General features: G+C 37.7%; 1 protein-coding gene across 4 annotated transcripts in view; it reads left to right on the top strand.

The window, feature by feature from the left end:
- The window catches only part of LOC132146955 (immunoglobulin gamma-1 heavy chain-like), a 364816-nt gene that overhangs the window by 152435 nt on the left and 197841 nt on the right, over positions 1-14540 (top strand). The window lies entirely within an intron of this gene.

Genomic DNA, 14540 nt, shown 5'->3' with positions numbered 1-14540 from the left:
AATTAAGCTTTAAAATAAATAAATAAACTCTATGCTGTTATAAACGGTTTACACAAAAATATAAAACAGAGCTGTTTTTTTTAACGTTCATATTTATCAGAAGGGTTTCTTTGGCAAAAAGTAGCATATTATAATGATTTCTGGAGGATCATATGACGCTAAAGACTGAAGTAATGATGCTGAAAAATCAGCTTTGATCTAAGCAATCAACTGACCTTTCGCAAAAAACCCGCCCTCCTTAAATACTGTAGCTATGTCTGACAAGCCATGCTGCTCTCACAGTACACACCTTGTTCTTACACAGTGAAAAATACATTGTGGACCAAAGAGGAAACTGACAACACAAGGTCACTTCTGGTATGAAACATGTTTTCAGCTTTCAAATTTGGCCCGTTTTTAATTTTTTTATTTAAATAAATTCAAACATTAAATAGTGTTTTGTGCTGTTTTAATGTTACAGATCGCTGTAGTGCCTCAGTTCAAGCAGCACACATGAACCGATTGATTCATATTTAATTGAAGCACAAAATAAAAGATGTCACACATCTTTATACAACATTTTCAAGTTTAAGTCCACCGAAGTTAAGCTACTCTCCTCTCTACCGTATTTTCTGCACCATAAGGCGCACCGTATTATAAGGCGCAGTTTCAAAACAGTGAGTTTAGTTGAACTTTATTCTACTATTTAACAATACACTCACATTATTTTTTAATCAATTTTCTCCCACAGATCCATCAAAGTCCTCATCTTCTGTGTCTGAATTGAACAGCTGGGCAACAGCTTTTGAACAGTTTTCACCATCAAACATGCCGGGTTCTCTCTTATCATGGTTGATCGCTGCCAGCGTACGTAGTGTACCTATTACGTCCCTGTGTCAGCGGGAAATGGTTCAACAGTCAGGTAAGTGGAGTGCTTACCAAAGTCGCACAACAACATTTTTACAGATTTTGGAACTCAGTGTACACTTAAGGCGCACCGGATTATCAGGTGCACGCCCGATTTTTGAGAAAATGAAAGGCTCTTAGGTGTGCCTTATAGTGTGGAAAATATGGTAATTTGTTTGTCAGGTAAGATGGCAGTATTGGCTTTATGATCACCTGTCAACTAAGCTCAGTGTGAACGTTCAATGACATTTTAACATGTATTCACAAAGAAAACAGCTCATAATGTTTCACTTATGTTAAATGTGATGAAATAAATCATCTTTTGTGTGAAGTATGAACAGCTATGCTAATCTTCCTCCTTTTGTTTTCCTGTTTCTCCAGCCTCGCGTGTGGAGACATCAGAAGATGCCAGACCTCACAAAGATTTCAGATGATGGAAACTATAGATGAACATGCAAAGCTGCTAAATAATCCTTATATTGTAATCATTGCCCTAAAAGGTAAGTTTGCAGGCTGATTTAAGGTGTGCTCCTACATTTTCTGCTTGTACTCCTATGTATTAATGATACAAATGTAAATGACTGTAAATGAACATAAAAAGTTGCATGCCTTTCTCATAAGCACTCGCCTGTAAGCGATGCTAATTTTATTTAACAATGTTATTACTGAGATCATTAAAAAAGTAATTGTGACAATTGGGGTGGGGCCGAGAGCCTTGGGAACGGAGCGAGGCCGGTGGAGTGATTGGGAAATGACTAGGGATTGGTATCGAAAACCAGTTCCATTTTAGTACCGGTTCCAAATTTCCAAGAACCGGAATTTCGATAAGATGCGTGCATTTTGATTCTGCTTAATGATTCCAGCGTTCGAATTCCAATTTGATTAAAAACGATTAAGTGCAGGAACGGAAAGAAAGTGCGCCCTGTTTGTGTGCAGCGTGCATGAAGCACAAGCGCGTGCACAGAGAGCAGCGGTCGCGCTGTGGGTTCCTGGTTTGTGTCTGTTCTTGGACTGTTCCGTGTATTTCCACTCTAGAAAAGGTTGTCCAGAGTCGAAATTGACTTCTTTCATATTTGTCGAACAATATACAGAAAACTACATCAGTATATCATCACAAACACAGCCGTTTTTGTCTTACGTTAAAATGAGACAGAAAACACACATGTACAGTGTTTTTGCTTAAAGAGACAACAGCCTAATAATTGCATTGCCTGTCATTAATGTTAATCAAAGAACAAAAGAAAATCATTCACTGATCTTGACTGAATATATTTAATAACTTTAATTGATTAATCTTTATTTTATTTATAAAAAGAAAACTATGCAGTGTTTTTAAACTTTTAATTACAGTTTCTGTACCTGAAATTTTGTTTAGTTGCATTTATTTATGATATTTCTTATTGATTTGTTTGTTCCTATCTTATTACTGACTGTTTACTTGTCTTTAACACTTTAATATTTGAAATTTATATTAATCTAGTTGTTTTTGCTATGGTATTTTTTTAAAGCACAGGCAAAATTCCTCTTGCAGTTTTTTGTAGGCTGCTTTGTAAAAAGACAGAATACATGTTTGACATCTAAATGTTTGACTTTTTGGGGGGGGGGGGTTTATCTTATTAGAATCTAAACTAGGAATCGATAAGAATCCGAATCAATAAGCAGAATCGGAATCGATAAATCTCAAATGATACCCAACCCTAGAAATGAGCGACGCCTGCTCCACTCACCGGTCTAGCATCCCACGGAGGAGATCGGAAGGATACAAAAGAGGAGCGACGACAGTGAAGGAAGAGAGAGGACCAGGCCTGGACTTTATTTTGTGTTTGTGCGCGACAGTCGTCTGTGAGGGGCTGGGGTGATGTTTTGTCTTTATTTTATTATTAAAGCTTTGTTTGATTGTCCGCCGGTTCCCGCCTCCTCCTTCCTGAGATTGTGAAGTTTGTTGCAGTAATATTTTGACTTTATTAAACGATCCTCTATGAAAATACTGTTTCACAGTGTTACCTATGTACTTTGAGGGAGGAACTTGTCAGCAAATCTACTTCACAGCACATAAGTGAAAGCAGTTGACAGTTACAGACGGGTGTGTTGGATCAGGGTCAGATCTGAATTCTGATGGTAGGTAGATCTCCAGGAACAGGATTGTACAGCCCTGTTATATTGGTAATGTATGATGGATTTTGTTTTTATTGAAGGTTTCCTGGGATGACAGTTGAAGAGATCAGATGTTGGCCTGGACAGCTGTATTTTGGTTTTATTTTGTGCGCACCAGTCGTCCGTGAGGGGCTGGTGAGCACAAAATAAAACCAAAACACAACTAAAATCCCAGGCCTGGTCCTCTCTCGTCCTTCACTGTCGTCGACTGGTGCGCACAAAATAAAACCAAAACACAACTAAAATCCCAGGCCTGGTCCTCTCTCATCCTTCACTGTCGTCGCTCCAGTTTTATATCCTTCCATCTCCTCCGTGGGCCTCGAGACCGGTGGGTCGAACAGGTGTAGCTCATCTCCAATCACTCCACCGGCCTCGCTCCCATGTCCCTCGGCCCCGCCCCACTCGTCACATATAGCTAGCATCTAATTATTATTTACACTTAGTCTGTTGCAAAGAACTGCTACTTTTACATGGTAAATAAAATATATCACGATTTTCACTGTACATTTTTTTCTGTAAATAGCATCTAGAGCTACTTGCACTCAGCCTACTGTAAATAGGATGTATCGCTAAGAAAGTATGTTAATTACACTTAGTGTAAATAGCCACTGCCGTATTTTTCTTACTCTATTGGCAGATCATTTGTAAAATAAGAAAAATACACTTAAAATATTATTATAAATATGATTATCTTATATATGTTTTTTGCCCATGCGATACCATAAAATTATTAGCTATTAATTCATTAATCTAATGTTCTGCCAGTTTTCACCTGTGATATTATAACACTGATAAGAATTACATTTGTATCGAGTCTGAAGTATGCAGATGGATTTTTGGTGGGAGCTGTTGCCATGGTGAATCGTAATATCGGCGCTCCATTGATACTGGCTTTTTATAGTAGTGGTGCACGCGCTTAACTCAGAGTCAGTCAATTTAAAGTTGATTGAACCAACTCATTTCAGCTGTTCTTTAACCAAAAATTTAAGAGTTTCCCATCTCAGGGTAAGTCAACTCAGAGTTCAAGTTTAAACTCAGAGTTGGTTGAACGTCCTTAGTGAAACGGGCCCCAGCTCTTTTACTTTCAACTCTCTGTCCATTTAAAAAACAATGCATAATTTACTATTTCAGCATTAATCTATTATTTTAACCTTCACTACTGTCTACTCTTGCACCTAATCAATAAGTCCACCTTAAATATTGATACAAAACATTAAACAACTGATACACTGGAATATAGTGATTAATATTATCATTACTGTTGCAGTTGTTGTTGTCTAAAATTGAACACCTTTGCAATGTAAATTCATCCATCTCCTTCACACTGCACTTTGATGTCAGGTGTCAGATGTCCAAAAAAAAAAAAAAAAATTATATATATATATATATATATATATATATATATATATATATATATATATACAGTACAGACCAAAAGTTTGGACACAATTTCTCATTCAAAGAGTTTTCTTTATTTTCATGACTATGAAAATTGTAACATGTGAACCGCACCGAAGTTCATTTCATTTCATTTCATCAGTACATTTCCACTTTCACCAAGTTGATCTAGCATGCCCACGAGAGCTCTGACCTTAAGTGCAAACTTCTTAAATCCAGTTGTATCATGACTGCGGATACTTGAGCCTTCCATGAGGTCAGCAATATGGCGCAGAGCTAACTGGTGGGGCTGTCCATACTGTTTTGCCAGGGAGGCCATGGTGTCTGAATAACGCCTCTTTGAATTTGAGTAAGAGTCTGCTATCAGAAGGGCATCCTCGAATTTAAGATGATCTAGGAGGATCTGATATTTAAATCTCTCTGTGGCATCTTCAGGCAGAATATTATCTAGGGAGATCTTTAATCTTGCAAACTCTCGTGGGCCCCCTTTGGTGAAATATGGAATTGTGGGCTTAGGATCTCGATTATAATTTCTCCCGCTGAGGGTTATGGAAGTCCTCACCAGTCTCCTTGTGATACTGAATACTGACATGAGGAGGTATGGGGGGATTCTTAGACTGTCTATCAATGTCATGTGACCTCTGCATATCAGATGCCACTGAAGAATCATCATCTGGTTCAAAGTACTCGGGCGTCGCTGGACACAAAGGTGGGTGTGATGTCCTACCTAGTCTACGCAAACATGCAGTTAATTCGAGGAAGTGGGACATCATCAGCTACTGGTGGAGGTAGGGGTGGCCAACATTGATGCGCGGGTCAATGTATTAATAACCCGCACCCGACCAACTTTTTCAACTAACCCGCCCGCATCTCAAACCGCAAAAAAGAAAAAGAAAATATTGTACCCGACCCGCTTCCTGACCCACATTTTTTAAAAGCAGTAAATGCTCATCGTAGAGTCATTGGGCCATAGACGTAGGAACTAGGCAAAAAAAACTTAATATAAAACAAATATAAACTTAAATATAAACTTAAACTTAATATATTCTAATTTTGTTCAGAATGATAAAAAATCGGTGTTATGGAAATTTTTTGTTTTGTTAATTTGGCATTGATTGCATTAATATCATTTAGATATCTTTTTAGCATACAATGATCAAGGTAGTATATATAGTCCATAGGGACATTGAGTTATTTTATGAAACTTGTGCACGCAACTGCTTTAGGTTGAAAAACAACATTTGAGGGGAAACTGTGTACCAGGGATGGGCAGTTTTTTAGAGTTACCAGGAATCTCCGATGTAATGTGCATGAGATGTGCATGTGTTATGATGTGATGTGCACTGAGCAACATGATTGGCTCAAAGGTCCTAGTATGTCCTTCAATGCATCTTTTTACATACTATAAAAAGTGGTCTGTGAGTCTGTGTGTTATCTCTTTGCACACAGACTCAGAAGCTGTGTGTAAACCAGATCATTCTCTGCAGAGAATTAAAGCAATACAAAGACAAAACTCTGTTTGGTTTTCATTCTCAGTTTCTACAAATTGTTATTGAATTACAATTTCCACAACAAACTTGGCGACGAGTGACGGGATTCCACAGCTGATCGTCCAGGACCTGAGGACGTTAGTTGGCTGATCACCCTAAACCCACAAAGGGTTTAGCCCTAAACCCCAAAAGGTTTCAGGGAAGGGGGGACTGACGTCTGAGGGCTTGTGGACCTTCACTGCTGGTTTCTTAACAGATTAGAAAATGCATGCTATAAACGGTCAGACTGATTTTGAAATTCCATTCATATTGAAAAAATTACAATATTGGGTTTCTAATTTGGTAAACTGCAGTTTGATATTCCTAGACCTTATGTTGCAAGTCCAAGCCACCCCACAGGTCGCCGGTACGTGAACGGTTTTTTCACAGGTACTTGGAGCTATAGCATGGCTTCGCAGATACACGTGCAACGAGTTTTCACAGGTACGCGTACGTTTTGCCTGTGAGGTGTGAGGTTAAGAGGACGCGTTCCAGGTAAAGTCGAGGATTGCAGGGTGGGGTCTGGAAATGTCAAATCTAAGATCGATCTTGATGATTTGGACAGTCCAATTTACAATGATATGAAAAAGAAATATGGGAAATAATTATGGAAGTCATACCCTGGGTAGAGAATTATGGTTTTCCAAAAAAGAAAAGGTACCTTTAGCATAACAGCCCTTAACAATATAAAAGAGAACTTGGAAAAATGTGAAAACAAATTAAGAGAATATAAAAAGCGTAAAACAAGCAAAAAGACAAGTTTCAGAAACATAGGAATTTTTATTTTACTCTTTAAAGCACAGGCGTGAAGCAGCAGAACGCTGAGAAATAAATTTCAATGCTATTTAGTTCTTAGAGAACTGCAGTGTGCCAAAGTGGACTTTGATCTGGACTCCTGGCTTTACCCCTATCGAAAAATGCCACAGCAGCACCAGATTCAACCACAACAGCTGCCTCCATCCTACAGAGCAACTGCATCAGCACCACAGTCCTTACTGCCCGACGAAAGACAAGCACAACTTCGACAGCATCATCATCTTCCAAACCGTCTGCTGTGTCATCAGCAATGTCATCGGAATGATGAAATACACCATGGCCGGAGTCAGCACCAGATCTAAAGCTCATGAGAGAGTGACACTGCAGCCGAACAGCCTGAACGAGAAGAAACTGGAGGAAAAAGAAGAGCACGTCAGAGCTTTCCCCATGATTTAAATAGTTGGGCTGAATGGAACTGTGATGGTCTCTCAACCATGGAATGAGAAAGACTTGAAAGAGACACAACGAAGCATATCGTCAAGCAGTGGAAACACTGTGTCAACGGATCAAGACTGACTTTCCAGTCAGAGTGAACACCACCAAAATCACGCAGTAGAGCAGAGGACAAAGACTGGCTCAGACTGCACATTTGAAACGGCAGCTGGACCAGAGAAAGCTGAGGCAGACTGACAACAGAGACTTTCACAGCAGAAGCTGGAGAAGAAGGGGGGAGTCGGGAGCAAAGTCCACCAAGGCCACGCAGCACAAACAGATAAGTCTGAAAACACACACACTTTCTCTAAAGCTCACTGCAATGAAGAAAGTATGCTTGCTCATGTTTCTGCTCACTGCAATGAAGAAAGTATGCTTGTTCATATTTCCACTCTTAGCAATGAAGAAAAATGCTTGCTTTAAAACATGATCACATTGGAAGATTAGAAAATGATACATCTTCTCTCGACAAGAACATAGGCACATAAATTAGCTTATAAACAAATGCCACATAGATTATGGGTTAATGGAGTTGAAAGGGCTGGCAACTCAGTAATTCGAAAGGATGAAATAGATCCAATTCCAAAATTAAGTGGAAATTTAGTATGGTCTACTACTGCATCTGGTTATATGGTCAGAGAAAATTTCACTGTATCATTGAGATGTAAAGATTAGAATGGCATGAACTTTAAGCATTGTTTACTACTGTCAGAAAACTGCTTTCAAAATTTGTTAGAAAGATATTTAATGTGAAACTGGGAAGTGGTCCAGTGCCAAATTCAAACTTTAGCCACAATCCAAAAATGGCAGTTGTGTATTTACCAGTGTAAACAGAAAGATGATGAATTATGTGAAAAGCTTGTCAATGCTGCAAAAGACAGTTTCAACTAATTCTGAATTATGCCATTCTCTGATTTACATTGCTCAGCACACATATAATTTGGAAAAGATTACATTTTTGAATAAAAATGGTTTTATGTATAGAAACAACAGACCTGAAAGGGTTAATCAAGACATAAAATAGATGTGCTGTTGCTGTTGATTTGAGAAATGAACAGCAAATGTTGTTTGATTCTCTTCCACATGTTTCATTGTCCAAAAAGAACAATGACCATAGGGAAGACATTGGTTTATTTGTAAAAAAAATATGTATTTTTATGTGAATTGGGTGGAGACAGCAGAAGTAAAGGTTGAATACTATCCAACACTGTCTGCATACCGAATGTGTTTGCATGGGACTGCTGTTAAAGTGATTGATGACACGACAACAACCTTTCTCTCAGAAGAAGGATGTAGAGACTCAGGCAGTTTTCTTAAAACACTTTGGGCTTTATCTAAATTTGACTTGGGACTGGTTAAAAATTGTGCACCAGTTCAAGTCACTCCAAAGTCTGATTAGAGACCCTGTAAACACAAGTTTTTGAATCATTAAGAGCAGCTGGGGTAATTGTGCTCTGTGAAAATTCTCCTGTGCGTACACCTGTTCTCCCTGATAAAAAGATAAAGAAATATGCATAACTTTTGGCTGCTGAGGGTCATAAGCCAGTTTGTCAAAACTGTAGTTTGTAAAAAGGGAGGTGACATTTTTAGGTCATCATCACTAAAAATGGCAAATCTTTGTCTGAGAAACAAAAAGAGACAATTCAAAAGAATCTAAAGCTTATCATGAAAAAGCAACTAATGTCATTTTTGGGCATGTGTTCGTATTGTCGAACGTTCATTCCAAATGATGTTATCAAAGAATCGCCCCTGAGCGCTTTGACTCATGGGAAGGGCTTGCAACCCCATGACAAACTGACCTGGATTCCAGAAGCAGAGAGTGCATTTAAGAATATATTATTGCTATAAACATCACCAACACTGGGACTCCCAGAACCAGAGAGAAATTTTGTACAAACTGTTGATGAGAGAATGAGTTTCTGACTTATGTTCTGTTACAGGATCATGGGGGAGACCCAGGGGCGTCGCACCCGTGGGGTATGTGGGTGTTTTAACACCCACACTTTTCCCGGTGAGAGGGTTCAACACCCGCACGTTGTCTGCAGTTTTTTCGCAGTTTTGCACAAACGCCTTACTACCCAGCGAGCAAGAAGTAGTCTAGTAGACGTCTAAAAGACGTCATTCTTAGACATCCAGAAAACGTCCTCACAGGAGCCAGAATGAAAGTTTTTTTGACGTCTTTTCTGGATATTGTATAGACGTCAATTAAAGACGTGATAATGACGTCATTTTTAGATATCCACTAGACGTCTTTTCTGGACATTGTATAGACGTCAATTAAAGACGTGCTAACGACGTCATTCTTAGACATCCATAAGACGTCCTCACAGGAGCCAGAATGAAAGGTTTTTTGACGTCTTTTCTGGACGTTGTTTAGACGTAAATTAAAGACGTTGTACAGACGTAGTTGTTAGACATCCAGAAGACGTCCTTACATGAGCCAGAATGAAAGTTTTTTTGACGTCTTTTCTGGACGTTGTTTAGACGTAAATTAAAGACGTTCTATGGACGTAGTTGTTAGACATCCAGAAGACGTCCTCACAAGAGCCAGAAAGATAGTTTTTTTGATGTCTTTTTAGGACATTATTTAGATGTCAAAAACGTGCTAAATATGTAATCTTTAGACAGCCAGAATAAAAGCTGTATTAGATGCGTTTTCTGTAGAAATGTCAAAGATGACTGTTAAAGACTCGTATTAACATGGAAATCCTATCTGGACATATTTGCAAGGATCAAAATTCAAAAAAATGTTTGCTTCAAACAGTGGCATTGAGTGAGTTAGTTCTCACTGAGAAAAACCCAGTTACTCATTGTTAATGGTTGTCGTGTCATGAAACTGCAGACAGACCATAGACCTAAATTATTTGAAAGAATATGGATTAAATTGAATATTCAATTGAATAATTGTTTAGTTTATATACTAGTCTTGCATTTTTGTATCTTATCAATATAATTGTAATAAACTGTTTACCATTTTCCTGTAAACCAAACTGATCACTCCAAGAAATCATCTAAATTTCAAAATATATTTTTATTACTAATATTTAGTAAAACTTAAAACCAGAACAGCAGTATAAATTAAAACAATAACACACTAATACTTAAAACGAGAACAGAAAGTATAAATTAACACAATAACATAATAAAACTTAAAAGTCAGAACAGTAAAGTAATAAATAAAAGTGCTATAAAATTTTGTACTATTAGCACAGTGTATTTATTTATTTATAAGCACCACCCCGACTCTCCCAGGGGCATGTTTAAGGTGGTCCGATGCAGCCGACTTTATCTGGGCCTCTGTGGCAGCTGCATCCCATTTCATGACAGCATCTACAATCAAAGCAAAGAAATCCTGTGTAAAATAAATCAATTCAAACGCCACTGTTGTGGTTTAGCTTGCAGCAGAGATACATATTATGCTTAGATGAAAATTTGAGTAACAAATCAATTAAATGAAATAGATAACAAATTAAGTAAAATTACATCAAGCCTGATATTAAGCATTCCACACAAATTTTTTTAAAATTACCATAATTTAAATTCTTACCTTTTATTGCTGAAAACAATTTCTTGTCTTCGAGACCAATTTTCTCTTTTTTGCCCTTCCCCTTCAAATTAAATAGTGTCATTAGGTGGTTGGTGAAGAGCCTAATCCAATCCAAGACAAAAATAATATGCAATTATTCCACCACACGCAGAATTGTCTTCAAATTAAAAAACAAAAAAAAACAGTGATTTTGATAGAGCATTGGCATTATACACAGCCACACTATTTTTACCTTCATCAAATCGCCTGAAAAGACACTATACAATATAACCATACAGATCTCTACATACATTAGACCTCTTAGCTGAGAAGCACATAGGGATTCATAAATTAGCCAGTGTCAGCCTTAGGCTGGCTACACAAATTGGCTACGTCGCATGAGCCTGGCGTTTCTGTTGTGTGGCGGCTGCGTTGCATTTTCTATGTCTTTGCACACCAGAAACATGTCTGACGCTGCGCTGCTAGCCTTGTCTGTACACACGCATGTTTCCAATTGATTTACTGCAGTAGCACACTTCATGTTAAACATAAAAATATACTGATTTGATTTGAAGACAACTTTGGAAGTACTGACTTTTATTCAAGTATTTAATAAAAGTATTGCATTTTTATGTCAAAACCTAGACACTTTCAAACAACATGTAATCGCGTGAAAAATAAGCGTTGGTTCTATTTCTAGTATGCATGCGTTTTCGGTGCGGCATTCTGGGATTGGAGCCAGGCAAAGCCACGGTGCCACTGCAAATTAGCCTTAGGAAGAAATTTCTTTTGGTGTAACATACATGTTCAAAAGTTGTTTTAGTCGTACAACAGAAAACTCAGATTGGACAGATAGTCTAGCTAGCTGTATGGATTTACCCTGCAGAGATCTGAGGAGCAATTTACATAAATCGACAGAGCTTAAATTTATTTTAAAGGGGCATTCCACCCATTTGAACATTGTTTTTTATTTAAAGTGGGTCATATATGTAGTCGAAATGTAAAATAAATTTTTAATTTGGTGCCTTCGTGATCGAGGAAAGACAAAAAATAACTTCAGGACGCATTTGTATGAAAGACAACAACTCCCACAATGCACCACATTGCACAGCTCCGCAAGCCACTCCCACTAATCCAGAAAGCGCATATCTGCCTATAAGAGAAATCACTCTTCCGTCTACAAGGCTAGCTACCACCAGAGCTTGAAATTAGGGGAGAAATCCGTTATTTACCTCTTACACTTCCTCCTACAATGACGCAAAATGACGATTTTTGCGTCATTTTTAGGAGGAAGTGTAAGAGGTAAATAACGGATTTCTCCCGTTTCAGGGGAAAAAGAAAGAGTGTTGCACGACCATTCAATAGTATGACTGGGTTTCTAACAATGCAAAGCTTAATGCAAATGGGTGGAGTGTCCCTTTAAAGAAAGATAACAGACATCTGGCCGAAAAGAGTGAAATCTGGTGGAATTTCCTCTCATGCCCTCTTTTGTCCGTGAGCCCCTGTCTGTCTCTCCTTCTCCCTCTCTTAATCCTCCTGTTATTGTTGTTGGAAACCAGAAATAATGCTTTTTTATTCAACGTAGGGAATAAAACAGGGAAGTAAACCACTGCATTTTATTTTAATGACCATCCGTTTAAATAAAAGTGCATATGTCATCTCTAAGGTGGATTTGACTTACAAATTTAGCCATTTTCATAAAATATATGATATACAGTTTATCTTTTAGCACCATTTAGCCAAAAAACACCAAGATATAAAACTATCCATATTGCCAAGCCCTAGTGCACAGTCCTGCTCTTTACTTAAACCAACAACTAAACCAAACTACCAAATGAAAACAGATTGGGGATCTGTGTCTGTTAAGTTAATATGTAAATAAATACCTGTCCATCACTTTGTGCGTGCAGTCCTTCACATCTTTCCCACCCACTCTTGCCAGCTGACAAACCTATAATTAAAAAAACACATGAAAATATATTAATGGTAAAAAATTGAGAACAGGGTCCAGTTGTTTGCTGCCCTAAAAAACATCACATGTAAACCATACAAAAATCATATGTATAATCATGAAATAATTGAAAGATTTTAACTCAAATATAAAAAAAATCCCAAAACATTTTATCAGCAGGTAAATACAAAAAGCTGAAAGAATTTGCTGGATCGATATTGAAATGTATCAATATATAAGATCTCTGCTGTATTACTCTGTTGCATATATTTTCTGGCATAAAATGCGACTCAGGGTGTGTCTCCTTACAACAAAATTAGCACGCATAATCTTTCGGAAGCATATCACCCTGACTGACTTGCAGCTTGGCAAAACAAAAACTTCCAACATTTTAATTAAAAGAAATACACTACAGTTTATACAAATTTTATTATAATAAGCAAAACTTCAGTTACCTAAGACATCACCTACCACTGCAGATGTGTTCTGTACTGAAGTGAAAAGTGGAAATAAGACCTGTTTTCCGGTTAGAACGTTCGGTGTTCCGCATAGCCCCCTATTGGCATTAGTCAAGTCCTAATTAGTCAAGTTAGTGCTGGGCGGTTTGACCAAAAATTTATATCACGTTTTTTTTTTTTTTTTTTTTTTATGATGACGGTTTTCCGGTTTATGACGTTTTTTTATTTTATTTTCATGCATAGTCAGGTCTTCAATGCATTTTCTACTCATTGAGAGAGGAATTACTGCAGTAAATTGATTTAGGATGGTCTATTTTACTGTCATTAGTGAATATTGTAGAATATTTCCACACTAGTAAAACAGGTTTGCATGGCCCCAGAAAATTATGCTGTTGCTTACAAATAAGAGCCAGTCATGCTTCTAATGAAGTGAGGAATCAGAATGCAAAGACAATTGTAGTCAAAATTCAGAACTTTAACTTTTCAAATTTCACTTCTTTTTTATTTTTTATAAAAAACCAATACAAAAAAATAGAACAACTTGCAATACAGGTACATTACACAGTATTCAAGTAAATCTAAAAAGGAAATATAAAACAAGTGACTTAGTGAAGTTACAATTTGCATTAATATTACATACACTATCACACATACAATCTCGCTCTTTTAATAAGTGTTTATGTTGAGAGGAATGGATTCCGAATGGCTACTGTTCTCTGTCATTTTACATTGTTTCTGTGTTTAGCGTGAAAGCTCACGTGATTGCCACCAACTCGGGATAAAATTTGTGCAGGACAGTCGTGCCGTGTACCGGCTGCATTGATGCGAATGTGTGCAATATCTCACGACCTCCCAAGTGTCCGAACTTGCAGCGTGTACATCCGTAACACCAGAACACTGCCGTTTGTTTACCCTCACCACTGCTTGCAATCGCTGAAGTGCAACATTTTAAAGGGTCCGTCTGAAACAGTGTCGTGTGGCGCAGTGCAACGTTCCGACTTCCGAACGTTGTGTACTTGAATACATCAGTTTGGCGGTTTATTAAAAATTAACATCGTAACGAAAATATACAGCGGCTTTCGGTATGAACTGGTTTACCGCCCAGCACTAAGTCAAGTCAAGTCAGGTTTATTTATATAGCGCTTTTCACAATACGTATTGCCCCAAAGCAGCTTCACAGTACCAAATTAAAGGTAATAATGTAACAAGGTTTATTTCTAGTGGAAAAACACAATGTGATAATGTCTATGTTTATTAAGGATAATCAATAGGATTGTAAGCTCATTAGAGGTTGAAAACTTCTTACCAAGGTTTCAAATTTGTTTTTATCCAGAAGAGAAGCCTCCTCCCTCTCGAACTCTTCCAAGGTGTTAATCTTTCTGATCTCAATG

Source organism: Carassius carassius, chromosome 1 (assembly GCF_963082965.1).
Source record: "Carassius carassius chromosome 1, fCarCar2.1, whole genome shotgun sequence".
NCBI classification, from domain to species: domain Eukaryota; kingdom Metazoa; phylum Chordata; class Actinopteri; order Cypriniformes; family Cyprinidae; genus Carassius; species Carassius carassius.
Note: the sequence above shows the minus strand (reverse complement) of the source record. Positions and strands in the feature narration are given on the sequence as shown.